The sequence below is a fragment of the Nyctereutes procyonoides genome, unplaced genomic scaffold, assembly GCF_905146905.1.
Source record: "Nyctereutes procyonoides isolate TBG_1078 unplaced genomic scaffold, NYPRO_anot_genome, whole genome shotgun sequence".
Classification (NCBI taxonomy): Eukaryota; Metazoa; Chordata; class Mammalia; order Carnivora; family Canidae; genus Nyctereutes; species Nyctereutes procyonoides.
In genome coordinates, this window is record NW_026575131.1 from 51,346,705 (window position 1) to 51,356,297 (window position 9,593).

The 9,593-nt window shown below is 41.7% G+C and overlaps 1 long non-coding RNA gene across 1 annotated transcript; it reads right to left on the minus strand.

The window, feature by feature from the left end:
- Positions 1–3,334: 3,334 nt before the first annotated feature.
- Positions 3,335–9,184, minus strand: LOC129522339 (uncharacterized). Its single transcript, XR_008666897.1, has 4 exons — positions 9,126–9,184; positions 8,873–9,033; positions 8,600–8,685; positions 3,335–7,224 (listed from the first exon to the last, which is right to left on the minus strand). It is a non-coding gene; the product is annotated as an uncharacterized LOC129522339 (long non-coding RNA).
- Positions 9,185–9,593: the final 409 nt, after the last annotated feature.

Consider the following 9,593-nt stretch of genomic DNA (forward strand, 5'->3'; position numbering starts at 1 on the left):
GCCCCTCCCCCTACTCATGCTTGCTCTCTCTCTCTCTCTCTCTCTCTCTCTGAAATAAATAAAACCTTTTAAAAAATGGATCAAATAAAAGCTACCACTAGAGTGGAACATTTTTTATACAACTCTATCTGGAACAGAATAGACAAATGTTCAATAACCACAAAGGCCTGAGCAAAACAATTAATCAGCTGGACCCAGAGACACAGAGCACTGCTGCTTGCAAACATTCTTTTCAAGCTTGCATGGAACCCTTCTGAAAACGGACCACATACAGGGCCAGAAAGAATATCTCAAACATCTCAAAAGATTAATATAATTCTGTAATGACAATGAAGCTTGGTTACAATCAATAACAAAAACATTGGGATGCCTGGGTGGCTCAGTGATTTAGCGCCTGCCTTCAGCCCAGGGCGTGGTCCTGGAGTCCTGGGATCAAGTCCTGCATCGGGTTCCTTGCATAGAGCCTGCTTCTCCCTCTGCCTGTGTCTCTGCCTCTCTCTCTCTCTCTGTCTCTCATGAATAAATAAATAAAATCTTAAAAAAATAACAAAAATATTAAAAATACAACATATGATGGAAATGTATTTTGAAACAATTGATGTCAAAGTACACACTGTAGTGCAAATTAAATATTTATAATTAAAAAGTAACATTTACTAATTATGCAAACTTTGTTAGAGATTCAGCTCTAGCAACAGAGATAGCCAAAGTTTCAAATGCTTATTTTATAGAAAAAAGGCTGAAAAATGGGCCATGTATTTGAATAAAAAACAGAGGGGGACCTGAAAGGCTCAGTTGGTTTAGCATCCAAGTTGATCTCAGTTCAGGTCTTGATGTCTGGGTTGGGAATTCAAGCCCCACGTTGGGTTCCGTGCTAGGTGTGGAGCCTATTTTAAAATAAATACATACATACAAAGAAAGTAGAATAGTTCAACTACAACACTGCTTATTAATAGGCCAAGACTGGCATAAAACAGATGGAAAAAGATATTCCATGCAAAAAGAAACCTGGGGTAGCATAATCAGACAAAATAGACTTTAATACAAAGACTGTAACAAGAAATAAAGGCCACTACAAAATGATCAAAGGTTCAATCAGCAAGAGGATAGGACATTTGTAAATATGTATTCACCCAACATAAAAGCACCTACATATAAAGCAAATATTAACAGGCCTAAATATATAGCAATACAATAATATTAGAGAACTTCAGCATCCTACTTTAATCAATAGGTATCTAGACACAAAATCAATAAGAACATACTGACCTTAATCGACATGTTAAACCAAATATACTTAAGATATATACAGAATATTCCATCCGAAAGCAACAAAACATATTCTTCAAACACACATGGAACATTCTCCAGGATAGATATGTCAGCCATAAAACAAGTCTTAGTGAATTTAAATAGATTAAAATCCTATCAGGCATCTTCTTTTCCAACTACAATGCTATGGAACTAGAAGTCAGTTACAAGAAAACTGGCTGGGGGGGTGGGGAGTGGAGATATAAAAATGTGCTTTTAGGGATCCCTGGGTGGCGCAGCGGTTTAGCGCCTGCCTTTGGCCCAGGGCGCGATCCTGGAGACCCGGGATCGAATCCCACATCGGGCTCCCGGTGCATGGAGCCTGCTTCTCCCTCTGCCTGTGTCTCTGCCTCTCTCTCTCTCTCTGTGTGTGTGTGTGTGTGACTATCATAAATAAATAAAAAATAAAAATAAATAAAAAAAAAAAGATTTGGGAAGCTTTCAAGCCATTATTTAAAAAAAAATGTGCTTTTACTTATTAATCAATGGGTCAAAGAAGAAATCAAGAGGAAAAAGAAATACCTTGAGATAAATAAAAACCGAAACTTATGGGATGCAGAAAAAAGAAGTTCTAGGAGGGAAGCAATAAATGTAACATCATGAAACAAAATCTCAAATCACCTCAAGAACCTACAAAAAACAAGTTAGTTAGATGTCAGTGAATTGGAAAAACAAGAAGTGGTGAAATTCCTGGAGACAACATTTTTTTTTGTAGTTTTTTTTTATTGGAGTTCAATTTGCCAACATATAGCATAACACTTAGTGCTCATCCCATCAAGTGTCCCCCTCAGTGCCTGTGACCCAGTCACCCTGTACCCCCGCCCACCGCCCTTTCCACTAACCCTTGTTCGTTTCCCAGAGTTAGGAGTCTCTCAGGTTTGTCACCCTCTCTGATATTTCCCAATCATTTTCTCTCCTTTCCCCTTTATTTCCTTTCACTATTTTTTTAGATTGCCCAAATGAATGAGACCATATAATGTTTGTTCCTCTCCAACTGACTTACTTCACTCAGCATAATACCCTCCAGTTCTATCCATGTTGAAGCAAATGGTGGGTATTTGTCGTTTCTAAAGACTGAGTAATATTCCATTGTATATACAAACCACATCTTCCTTACTGGAGACAACATTTAACCTACCAAGATTGATTCAGAAAATCTCAAAAGATTCATTATTAGACTAGTGAGGAGAATCAGGAATAAAATTTCTTTTTTTTTTAATTTTTATTTATAATAGTCACAGAGAGAGAGAGAGAGAGAGGCAGAGACACAGGCAGAGGGAGAAGCAGGCTCCATGCACCAGGAGCCCGATATGGGATTCGATCCCGGGTCTCCAGGATCGTGCCCTGGGCCAAAGGCAGGCGCCAAACCGCTGCGCCACCCAGGGATCCCAGGAATAAAATTTCTACAAAATCCACAAGATGGCTTCACTGTGAATTATACCAAACATTCAAATAAGAATGAATACCAATCTTTCTCAAACTGTCCTAAAAAATGAAAGAGGGAATATTTGCAAATTTGTTAGGAGGCCCGTATTATCCTGGTACCAAAACCAGATAAGGATGCCACAAGAAAGGAAAATCACAGGCCAATATCTATTCCTGGTGAAGAGATGTGCAAAAATCCTTAACAAAATATTAGCAAAGTCAACAATACACTGAAAGGATCATACATACATCAGAGTGCCTGGGTGGCACAGTCAGTTAAGTGTCTGACTTTTGGTTTAGGCTCAGGTCATGATCTCAGGGTCGTGAGATTAAGCCCTACTTCCAGGTCCAAGCTCAGCACAGAATCTGCTTAATACTTTCTCTCCCTCTCCCCCTACTCTCTCTCTAAAATAATAAATCTTTATTAAAAAAAAGGGATCCCTGGGTGGCGCAGCGGTTTAGTGCCTGCCTTTGGCCCAGGGCGCGATCCTGGAGACCCGGGATCGAATCCCACGTCGGGCTCCCGGTGCATGGAGCCTGCTTCTCCCTCTGCCTATGTCTCTGCCTCTCTCTCTCTCTCTCTCTGTGTGTGTGTGACTATCATAAATAAATAAAAATTAAAAAAAAGGATTATACATCATGATCAAGTGGGACTTACTCCAGGGAGGCATTATTTAACATCTAGAAATCAGTTATGGGTGATATACTACATTAATGAAGGAAAAAATATTTGACAAACTTCAACATTGATTTATAATAAAATTCTCAACAAAGTGTACAGATGAAACATACCTCAACATAATAAATGCCACATATGACAAACCTCACAACTAACACCATACTTAATGGTGAAAAGCCAAAAGCTTTTCCTCCAATATTTGGAGAAAGATGAGGATGTCCACTCTTGCCACTTTTATTCAACATAGTATTGGATGTTCTAGCTTGCAGGAAATAGAAAAGGCTTGTAAATTGGAAAGACTGTTGCTCTCTGCCATGATATTACATAGAGAAAACCCTAAAGATACCACCAAAAAACTGTTAGAATAAACAAACTCAGTAAAGCTGCAGGATATAGAATCAATATAAAAAAGTCTGTTCCAGGGTGCCTGGGTGGCTCAGGTGGTTACTGTCTTCGGCTCAGGTCATGATCCTGGGGTCCTGGGATTGAGCCCTGCATCAGGCTCCTTGCTCTGTGGGGAGTCTGCCTCTCCCTCTCCCTCTCCCTCCCTCTGCCCCTCCCCCTGCTCATGCTCTCTCTCTCTCAAATAAACAAAAAGAAATCTTAAGAAAAAAGTCTGTTTTATTTCTCTGCACTAATGACCTTTCAGAAAGAGAAATTAAGGGGTACCTGGGTGGCTCAGTGATTGAGTGCCTGCCTTTGGCTCAGGTCATGATCCTGGGGTCCTGGGATTGAGTCCCGTTATCGGGCTCTCTGCAGGGAACCTGTTTCTCCCTCTGCCTATGTCTCTGCCTCTCTTTCTGTGTCTCTCATGAATAAACAGAGAATCTTAAAAAAAATTAAAACAATTTACAATCATAAATCAAAACTGAGGTTATCATCTCATACCTGTTAGAATGGCTATTATTAAAAACATAAGAGGTATGTCTGGGTGGCTCAGCAGTTGAGTGTCTGCCTCTGGCTCAGGACATGATCCCGGAATCCTGGGATTGAGTCCCACATCAGGCTCCCTGCATGGAGCCAGCTTCTCCTCTGCCTGTGTCTCTGCCTCTCTTTCTGTGTGTCTTTTGTGAATAAATAAATGAAATCATAAATAAATAAATACAAACATAAGAAATAACAACTGTGGGTAAGACTGTGGAGAAAAGGGAATCCTTGCATACTGTTGGAGGGAATGTAAATTGGTGCAGCACTATGGAAAATACCATGGAAGTACCTCAAAACACACCTGAGCACATTGTAGACACTTAATAAATGCTCACAAATCAGTCGACTCTTGGATAGATGTTCACCCCCTCTAATAGTTTACAAGTTCGCTAAGAACTGCCCTGGATTTTATTTTTTCCCTAAACACTAATCAAACACTCAAGCATTAACTAAGTGAGGGTATATCCTTCAGTAAATGTGTAAGTGAAGAAATTATTTTACTTTTACCTTCTACAAGACTCTCAAATCATTTATTTTTCTTTTCTGTAATAATCATCCTCGGGATCCCTGGGTGGCGCAGCGGTTTAGCGCCTGCCTTTGGCCTAGGGCACGGTCCTGGAGACCCGGGATCGAATCCCACGTCGGGCTCCCGGTGCATGAAGCCTGCTTCTCCCTCTACCTGTGTCTCTGCCTCTCTCTCTCTCTCTCTCTCTCTCTGTGCGACTATCATAAAAAAAAATAATAATAATCATCCTCATCCAGGGGACCAAGGGGCCCATGTTTTAAAACGTATCCATTCTAAAAAACAAAAAAATCCAACTCATGCATCCTAAGATCCTTTTTTAAAAAAATATTTTATTTATTTATTCATGACAGACAGAAGAGAAAGGCAGAGGGAGAAGCAGGCTCCACGCAAAGAGCCCGATATGGGACTTGATCCCAGGACAATGGGATCACACCTGAGCCAAAGGCTGACGCTCAACCATTGAGCCACCCAGGTGGGCCGCATCCTAAGATTCTATCCTGACTCTGTGCCCTCATTTTCATTTTTCCTGAAGTTCATTCTCAAAGTGGAAGTTAGTGGATTCTATTTAAGTTGTAAATGGAATCAAATCATTCCTAGGCTTTGGCACTTCTGAAGTGTCCCTGACCTTAGAATATTGGCTAGACTGCCTCACTTGTTCCCCTAGTCCTGTCCTTGCTCTCCACTCTATCTCCCAACACTTGCTTTCTGCTCATCTTCTGCCAACACTCTTGCCTCAGTTCCAGAAATACACTAAGCTTCCAACTAGGTATATTTTGCTCATAAAGTTCCCTTCATCTGACATTTTTATCTGTTCTACAAATCCTCAGCCCTAATAAAAAACCTGCTTAGGTAAATCCCACTCACGTTTCCCTTCACGACGTAAATATCAGTCCTTCCCAATAGATATTACCACCTCATATTAACCCATTCTATGTTCCTGTCATAAATGTGCCAGTAATTCATCTGAAACCTGTATTCCCAGGTAGACTGTAAGCCCTGTGGTGGCAAGTACTACGTCTGTTTTGATGGCCATTGTTTCCCTGTCCCTGCCACACAACCTAGTTTTAACAGGAATTAATTCCTTTTAAAGGAATTCAATGACCCTTTGTGGAACATGCAACAATTGCAACTCACCACCAAAAGCATTATAGTATGGTACGTAAAAAGAAAAGGAAAACAAAAATAGAGTTACAACAGGAAAACCATTTAAGTCCCACACAATACAAGATAAAGCAAAATACTATACTGGTGCGAAGGCAGATAAAAATGGATAGGATATTCTTTTTTTTTTAAGATTTATTCATTCATTCATTCATTCATGAAAGACACAGAGAGAGGCAGAGACACAGACAGGCAGAAAGAGAAGCAGGCTCCATGCAGGGAGCCTGACTCAGGACTCGATCCCGGGACTCCAGGATCACTCCCTGGGCCAAAGGCAGGTGCCAAACCGCTGAGCCACCCAGGGATTCCCAGGATATTCTTTTTGAAGCAAGTATATAAGCAATAAAAATAAATTTATTCCTTATTTTTCTCCATAATTTTTAGAAGTTCTTAAATAGGTGATTCACAAACTGCTCTGTGTCACAAGAATTATCTAACAGAATTTACAGTATCCACCAAAAAGTATGTATACTTGTCCTGACTGAGAAAACCAAGCTGAAAAGCTTACCCTTACCTTGAAACACATCCCCACAAAAATTATATACAAAAGTTTATCATGCACATATTAACAGAAATGAAGCAATTGTTAGAAAGAGTCCTGTGACATAAGATATTCTGAGTCTCATCCCATATATAACTTTTCACATATCAAAATCACATCCCATATGTGACTTTTCTTATGCCAAAGGAAAAGTCTATCTTTAAAACAGAGTGCTCTGGTGATCACTAACAAGCAAGCAATCAAGCCTGGCATCCGAGGGATGGTATAAATTTAAGTGTTCCTGAAAGAATGCAACTTGATTGGGATGCCTGGGTGGCTCAGTGGTTGAGCATCTGCCTTTGGTTCAGGGCGTGAACCTGGAGTCCTGGGATCTAATCCCACATTGGGCTCCCTGCATGGAGCCTGCTTCTCCCTCTGCCTGTGTCTCTGCCTCTCTCTCTGTGTCTCTCATGAATAAATAAATAAAATCCTTTAAAAAAAAAAAGAATGCAACTTGATGCACAAAACAGTACCTATCGAGTATTTGGAAGTGATGTTTTGAAGCCTCTACAGCAGGAACTGGCACAATTTGGTCGGTCATAGGCCTGACTGGTAAACAGTTTTCTTGGAACACACCTACCTGTTTGTTGCCTCAGTTCTGTGACTGCTTGCACAGGACAAAGGAAAAGGTGAGTCATTCTGACATCTTATGGCCTGTAGAGAGAGCATCAAGTAATTACTTTCTGGACCTTTTCAGAGAAAACGTTTTGCCACCCTCTAGTCTGGACCCAATTACCAGTTGACAGAAAATACAAGAAATGGAAGAAACACCTAAATATACTGCGAAAATAAAGTCCAAAATTTCAAAATGTGTGACTTCCTAAAAGAATATAGATGACTCATAAAAAGTCACTATAATGTATAAACAACAGGGAATAGTATAGGTTAAAAAAGGCTAAAAGGCTGAAAAAAATCACCATATATAAACCATGACTGGGTTCTCGGTCCAAAAATCACCAAAAATATAAATTAGAACACTGTGGGGGAAGTTCAGCTTGTACACAGAGTAGTCGTAAAGATGGCATTATCGTCTTTAATTTTCCTGGGTCAAAGAAAGAACATGCTTTTAGTAGGATGTGTTTATTTTTACAAGATACATTACCAAGTATTTAAAGGTCAAGTATGATGTATGCATTTAATTTTTAACTTATGCTCTCAGTTCAACATAAAATGCACTCAGTTACCTACAGAGAGAGCAAACATGCAAAATGGTAAAAAGAAGTGAAACCACTATAACAGACATTCGCTGTACTGGATGTTCAATTTTTTTTTTTCAAAAAGATTTTTTTAATTCAAATTCAATTAGTCAACATATAGACATCATTAGTTTCCAATGTAGAGTTCAACAATTCATCAGTTGTATATAACACCCAGTGGTCATCACATCACATGCTCTCCTTACTACCCATCACCCAATTACTCCATCCCCCACCCACCTCCCCTCTGTCAACCCTGTTCCCTAGTTAAGAGTCTCTCATGGTTCTTCTCCCTCTCTGATGACTTCCCATTCATTTTTTCCTCCCTTCCCCTATGATCCTCTGCATTGTTTCTTATATTCCACATGAGTGAAACCATGTAATTGTATTTCTCTGATTTATTATGCGTGTTCAAATTTTGCTCAAAGTTTCAGGTTTTAGAGAAGGAAAATTAAGGGGAAAAACCACTTAGTCTAAACATCTCTTTAAGGGTAAACTCCATTATTCCAAAAGTAGCGTCATAAAGCCCCCATCTTTTTCTCCCGGAGGTCCTTTTTGTGTTGGTTTGTCGGGGATGCACCGGCCCAGGATGTTCCGAGTACCAAAAGCAGAGTATTCTTACTTTCATCTAGAAGAATGATTTATGGTTCACACATGTTTGTATTTATGTACAGAAAAATGCACACCCTTGAACCTAACAAGTCTCTTTTCTTTCTACCTGTAGGTAACTTCAAAAAAAAAAAAAGGCAAAGACAAGGTCAAATGCTTCCCAGAAACCTCTTGGTTAGGAGAGGAGGAAAGGCCCATTGAACCAACGCTCCCCCAGTGCTCACCGGAACAAGCCAGGAGCACCAGAGTCCTGAGAACCGCAGGGCCCGGCCGGGGCCACCTGCCTCGCTCAGCGGAAAGTCGCTTCCTCCTGGAAAAGAGTCAAAAAAGGTTACTTGAAGCGTCTGAACAAGGAGGCACCGTGGCTCCAAAACACTCCGCAGGCGCGCCCTCCGCCGCACCTCCGGGCCCTGCCCAATGGGGGCACGAACGGCCGCGAAAGGCGCGAGCTCAGGGAACGTGGCCCCCTACAAAGGCCCCTTGGAGACTGGGCGCACCTGTCCTTTAACGCCGTCCTTGGGCAGCCCCGGTGGCGCAGCGGTTTAGCGCCGCCTGAAGCCCGGGGTGTGATCCTGGAGTCCCGGGATCGAGTCCCACCTCGGGCTCCCCACAGTGATCCTGCTTCTCCCTCTGCTTGTGTCTCTGCCTCTCTCTCTCTCTGAATAAATAAATAAATAAATAAATAAATAAATAAATAAACAAACAAACAAATAAATAAATCTTAAAAAAAAAAATTAACGCCCTCCTTACATCCGGGCTTTCCTTGGATGTGGCCTCACCGACAGCTCAGCCGGACGACAGCCAACAAGTCTCCGTCGCAGGAGCTGCGCAGCCGTCCAGAGACCGCGGGGAGCCAGTGACGTCACTTCCGCTTCCTGCGTCTCGCGGTAGGCGCGGGGCTCCAGCTGGGACCGCAGGCCCCCTAAGACGCTTTCACGCTGGGAAATCGTAGTTTGGTCCTCTGTGTGTGCGGAGGGTCCAGGACGGGCGCAGAGGGCAGGGACAGATGCCAGGGGATAGGGTGGGGCTGGAGCCAGGCCTGTGCTGTGTTGGAGTCTGGAGGGCTAAGGTGGGGACAGAGGGCAGGGGCTTGCCTCAGAGGATGCTTTCTTAAGTAATTTGGGGTGGGGTGCCCGCTTTACCTTAAAAATTCTCCTCAAACCCTAGATTCTGTACAGATTTCCTAATTTTCTAAATGTATTTTTTGGTAAAGACTTT